We start from the raw sequence: 6,689 nt of genomic DNA on the forward strand, positions 1-6,689 counted from the left end.
AACAGTATTTTTATTGGAATTTCACAATTTTCTCCCATATTAAGAGATACAACAGAGACAAAGCACACAGAACAAAAACAAGAAAAACAGCACCCACTTACACATATCTACGTGCATATATATACACATACATACACACACACATACATATACCCATGCATATACACACACATACGCATACATACACGCACGCACACACACACATATACACACCCATACATACGTACACCATTTTCCTCTTCCCGCTCTGTGCTTCTCTCACCCCATCACCATCATTGCGTCTCTCAATACATACATTTTAAACAAACTTACAAACAGAAATTAAACAAAAAAGCTCAGTTTAAACCAAGAGGTTAGGTTCCACACATGGAACGTACAGTGTAGTTCTGAAATACATAGATCCCCGCCATTCTAAGAGAATCCTTGCAGGATAATAGCTGATACCTCAGGTTCTAGGTAATTTAGATAAGGTTCCCATACTTTGTAGAACTGGTCTGTTTTAGAATGCAATGTACATGTCAGATATTCCAGAGGCACCCATTCAAATAGTATCTTATGCCAATCTTTAATAGAAGGAACCTTATCACTAATCCACTGTAAAAGGATGTTTTTCCTCGCTGCAAAGGTAAGGATGTTGTAAAGCCTCCTTTTACCGACAGAAGTAACATGCCTACTAGGGAGACCTAACAGTAAAGAAACTGGGTCCAATTCTAGATCAAACCCTAGGATCTTTTCAATTTCTTGCAGAACACCAGACCAGTATCTTTGTATTTTGGTACATGACCATAAACAATGTGTTAGGGTGCCTGTATCAGTTTTGCATTTAAGACACTGAGGGGAAGAGGAAGTGGGGTTAAAAGCATGTCTGCGATTTGGGGATATATGCAATCTGTGTATTATTCTTAATTGGATTGCTCTAGTACGGTTACATATAGATATTGTTTTTGCATATCTCCAAATGTCCTCCCACATCTCTTCGTCAATAGTAACAGACAATTCTTTCTCCCACACTTGTTTCACCCTCCGTGTGTTGACAGCAGAAAAGGACCTTAAAGTATCATAAAACAGACTTACAGACATTTTCATTTGTGGGAAAAAAAGCATTCTTTCAATGACAGACACATCAGGGTTACCAATTAAGGTGGTGCTCTTCAGAATATAATGTCTTACTTGTAGGAAGCGGAAAAGTCCTGCTTTGGGAGTCGATATTTCTCAACCATCTGCTCAAATGACAACAAAATCTTATCAGCAAATAAGTCATTTAGCCTGCGTATGCCCTTATTAAGCCATAAGTTAAAGCCAGCATCCAGCAATCCTGGACTGAAATCTGGGTTGTTAAGAATTGGGGTAAGAGCAGAGGTTAGTTTGGACCTTCCCAGGAAGCGTTGAACTGACCTCCATACTTTGAGTGTGTTAAGTGTAACGGGATTATTGCAATGGTCTTCTACAGACTTGAAACTTCTGAAAAATAAAAGATCCTGCAAGGGGTATTTTGAAAGAGAAGTCTCAATGTCTAACCAAATAGAGGAGTCATCATTTGTGATCCAGTCAGAAATATAACAAAGGTGGGCACACCATTGATAGAACCTGATATTGGGCAGGTCCAAGTCCGCCCATAGAACTTGGCAGCTGAAATATTGCCATCTTAAGTCTTGGCTTGCGTTTACTCCATATAAAGGAACTTAACCATCCATTTACATCCTTTATTACCTTATTGGAGAGTAATACTGGGATCATTTGGATTGGGTAAAGTAGTCTAGGTAAAATGTTCATTTTCAAGAGGGATATTCTACCCAACCAAGAAATCGGGAGAGAGTTCCAGCGATCCAGATCCTGTCTTATTGTATCAAACAAGGGAACAAAATTGGCTTTGTACATTAGCTGGAATTTAGGAGTTACAAATATACCCAGATACATGAAACCTGAGGGAGACCATTTAAAAGGGAAGGGGGGAGAAGTGTTAGGTACAGAGTGTAGGCTACCAAGTGGCATAGCCTCTGACTTAGTAAGGTTAATCTTGTAGCCTGAGAATTCGCTGAATAATTCAATAATATTAATAAGAGATGTAATTGAAGTCTCGGGACTAGAGATGAATATCAGGACATCATCAGCATACAAGCTTATTTTATGGTGAACATCACCAATGAGCAGCCCCTGTATAGCAGGCGTTACCCTGATGGCCTCGGCTAGTGGTTCCATAACGAGTGCAAAGAGGAGGGGGGATAAAGGACAGCCCTGTCTGGTACCTCTGTGTATAGAGAAGCTATTTGACCGTAGCCCATTAGTAAGGACAGCAGCCTGAGGATCATCATATAAAACTTTCACCCATTTTATAAAGTTGTCCCCCAGACCAAATTTATTTAGAGCAAATAATAGGTAAGACCACTCCACGCGATCAAATGCTTTCTCAGCATCTAGGGAGAGCACAAGACCATCCACAGCACTTTGTTGGTAGGCTTGAATTACATTAAGAAGCCGCCTGACGTTGTTGCATGACTTACGGCCCCTAATGAAGCCAGTTTGGTCTCCTTTCACAATTAGTGGCAGTGAGTCCTCTAATCTTGTGGCTAGAATTTTAGAAAGCAATTTTCTATCCACATTCAGAAGGGAAATTGGTCTGTATGAGGAACAAGACTCTGGACATTTTCCCTTTTTGAGAATAAGTGAAATGTTGGCTTCTCTCAGCGTTTGAGGGAGTTGGTCATTTGAAAATGAGTGGTTAAACATATCACGCAATGGCTCAAGGATCAGGCCATGGAACTCTTTATAGAACTCACTACAAAACCCGTCTGGTCCTGGGGCCTTACCATTTTGCAGATTTTTAATTGCGAACATTATCTCTTCCTTGGTAATAGGGGCATTAAGGAGGGACCTCTGCTCTTCGGAGATAGTAGGGAGCTCAATCTTACAAAAGAAGTTCTCCATTAATTTGGGTGCATCCTTTGGCAGTTCTGAGGCATAAAGGTTTGTGTAAAATTTCTTAAATGAGTCACTTATCAATTTATTTTCATATAAATGATTACCATCAGAATCAGTAATAGTAGCAATTGACTGAGAGTCAGCCCTCTTTTAGATAGGTATGCCAAGTACTTTCCTGGCTTATCGCCATGTTCATATAGCTTTTGCCTGACAAATCTCATTTTCTTTTCAGCGTCCTGTGTTAGGAGAGAGTCTAACGTTGATCTAATGACTGATATTTCCTTTAATAGGGCAGGAGTGGGCGTTTTAATGTAGTCCTTCTCTTTAGTTCCTAATTCACCCTCTAACATTTTTTGCTTTTCCCGCTTTTTCCGTCTCTTAGTAGCTGTGTATGACATAATCAGACCCCTGGCATACGCTTTACAGGTCTCCCAAAGGAGCGAGGGGTTATCTGTTGATTGAGAGTTAATAGAGAAAAATGCTTTAAACTCTGTTGTAAAATATGATGTGAATGTATGGTCTTTAAGAATGGTTGTGTTCAACCTCCAATGTCTTGACCGATTGAATGCCCCGTTGAGTTTTATGTCCAGGATCACCTCAGCATGATCAGATATGACTATGCTTCCTATCCTAGCGGATAAAATAGACTGCAAAGACATCTTGGGCATAAAAAAATAATCTATTCTAGTCTGACATCCATGAGGTGCAGAGAAAAAAGTGAACTCTCTGTTGGAGGGATGGAAAGCTCTCCAGACATCCGCATACCCCAGATCATCACAAATAACTTTAAGTGACTTAGCTTGAGGAGAGAGTGAAGCTATACCACTGGGAAACCTATCAATAAGGGGGTTCAACAAGCAGTTAAAATCTCCTCCAACCACTGCAGTGTCTGAGTTTAATTCTGAAAAGTCTAGAAATGCCTTAGTGAGGAAATCAGGGGGGTGAGCAGGGGGGAAGTAAATATTCATTATAGAAATGTTCTGTCCTTGTAAAGTACCATTAATTATAACAAAGCGACCAAATTTATCTTTCACACAATTCAAGACCTTAAGTGGTAAGTTCTTTTTCACCAGAATTGCTACACCTCTACTTCTGGATGTAAATGATGAGAAAAACACTTGACCAAACCCTCCTTGTTGTAATTTCAGGTGCTCCTTATCATCCAAATGAGTTTCTTGCAACAGGGCAATATCAATATTTCCTTTTTTCAAAAAAGACAGTATTTTCTTCCTTTTAATGGGGTTATGGCTCCCTCTAATGTTCCACGTACATACACGCAGTCTGTTATCTGCCATTGTATCTTGACCATTCAATATCCAGAATGGATCCTACTGTAAAAGTGGGCTGGTACCTTTTTCCATGTGTTAAACTCTCCTCTATCTCACTGAGCATAAACAAAAAATATGAACCCTGAACTCGAACTATACTAAACCGAAAAATTAAACATGTAAAAATCCAAAAGGGGGTTTTCCCACTTGCTAACATGCAGGGGATTTCAACTCTCCAATGTAGACTCTTAAGTCCGCATTGCCGCTCAGTAGCCTCATCCTTTATATATATGGAAAAGAAAATCAATAGAAGAAGATTGAGGCTCTTCCACCTAAAACCAAGCCTGGGCACCAATATGGATTCACACATATCTCAGCCTGAGCTATAGCGGCTATTACTTTAGCAAGAAAAATAATAAAGATACGAATATTACTGAGCCGGAGTACGTGAGGACTCACACCACTGTTTCATGATCAGATTCAACCAAAAATAAACAAAGTTATTCAATGCTGTTGAGGTGCAGCTTAAAGTTATTTACCCGAGAGAGTCAATAAACGCAGCAGCCTCTTCAGGTGTGTAGAGCTTTTAGGTGATCCGTTGACCATAATCTTCAATGTGGCCGGGTACAACAGTGCGTAGTCCAGCTTCATTCTCCTGAGTCGAGCCTTCGCCTCATCAAACGCTTTGCGTCTTCGTACAACCGCTGTGGAATAATCATTGAAGAATGAGACCTTTGGACCTTTATGTTGACTACCATCAGAGCCGATGTTTCTAGCCGCATCCATGACGCGCTGCTTGTCGGTGAAGTTGTGGAACTTTATAACCACCGGCCGTGGGCGCTGATTGGGACCGGGTATCGGTGCTTGAGAGCGATGAGCTCTGTCCAGCTTCACACGACCAGCCTTAGTGTCCATTTGTAGGTAGCCAGGGATCCATTCCTCAAAGAATTTTACTGAACGTGTCCCTTCAGAATTTTCCGGGAGTCCCACAACACGAATATTGCATCTGCGTCCTCGATTATCCAAGTCGTCAATGTGCTCCGCCATTTCGCGCACCTGTTTCTCAAGTGCTTTTATCTTAGCGTCCATAGATGTAGTTGAAGTTTCCACTGCAGCAATTCTCCCTTCCGCCTCAACAACACGTTTCACAACGCTCTGTATTTCAGCTGAATGGCCTGCTATTGCTTCCAAGACCGTTCTTATCTTAGCATCGATCACTTTAGTAATGTTATCAGTCATCTTTTGAATCATCAGGTCCATTGTGCCTGGATCCGCAATGGTGTTAGCTTCGCTAACGTTAGCTAGCTCCTCATGCACATCCACAGGGGTGGTGGTTTTGGTCGACTTCTTAGTAGTTCTATTGGGCATGTTGTCGGAGATTTTTGCGAAATAGTCGTCAAGACTCATTATATGGTAACTTATTTTGCCAATTCTACCACTTTTTCAAGCTAGGAGATTAATGTAAGAATATAAATTTACGAATGCCACGAGAGCTCGCTGAAACACCGTGTTCTCTCTACGGCGCCATTTTGTCCCCCATGTTGGTTGTGGTTAAAAAAGTGACAACTAAAACAGAGATCCAACATGTTGGTTGTGGTTAACACAGTAACAACTAATCAGAGATCCAACATGTTGGTTGTGGTTAACACAGTGACAACTAAACAGAGATCCAGCATGTTGGTTGTGGTTAACACAGTGACAACTAAACAGAGATCCAACATGTTGGTTGTGGTTAACTCAGTGACAACTAAACAGAGATCCAACATGTTGGTTGTGGTTAACACAGTGACAACTAAACAGAGATTGAGCATGTTGGTTGTGGTTAACACAGTGACAACTAAACAGAGATTGAACATGTTGGTTGTGGTTAACACAGTGAGAACTAAACAGAGATCCAGCATGTTGGTTGTTCCCCAATCAGAGACAGCGATAAACAGCTGCCTCTGATTGGGATCCATATTTGGCCACCATAGACATACAAATCATCTAGATCTACAAAAACCCTAGGCATAGAAAAAACCTAGACAATACAAAAACTAACATGCCCACCCTAGTCACACCCTGACCTAACCAAAATAATAAAGAAAACAGAGATATCTCAGGTCAGGGCGTGACACAGACATATCTAACCAGTCAGGTGATTTAATGCAATCACATGAACATGTAGTTGTTGTGACAACAACAAATTTCATCTCCATGGTAACTGTCAATAATAATAGTAAGTTACTGTTTGTCAAGGTAGTTATAGACAATACAGCAACACAAGGCCATGTCTCACAATTATTTGTATTCATTAAAAGTAGGCTATTTATTGTCTTTCAATCTGTTATTTTCTAAATATATCTGAGAATATAGACAGAAGGGCTAAAAGAGACATGATTGATGTGAGGGGGAAATCATTAATCTATTCAAAAAGTAAGATATTGTATATTATGTAAAGTAGGCTAGGTTATAATGTATAGTAGTGGGTTGTTAGTGATATATAGTTGATATAATATGTAA

General features: G+C 40.3%; 1 protein-coding gene across 1 annotated transcript in view; it reads left to right on the forward strand.

Moving 5' to 3' along the window:
• Positions 1–6,689, forward strand: part of hmbsa (hydroxymethylbilane synthase a) — a 55,447-nt gene that overhangs the window by 1,601 nt on the left and 47,157 nt on the right. The window lies entirely within an intron of this gene.

Source organism: Oncorhynchus tshawytscha, linkage group LG30 (genome assembly GCF_018296145.1).
Source record: "Oncorhynchus tshawytscha isolate Ot180627B linkage group LG30, Otsh_v2.0, whole genome shotgun sequence".
In the NCBI taxonomy this organism is placed as follows: domain Eukaryota; kingdom Metazoa; phylum Chordata; class Actinopteri; order Salmoniformes; family Salmonidae; genus Oncorhynchus; species Oncorhynchus tshawytscha.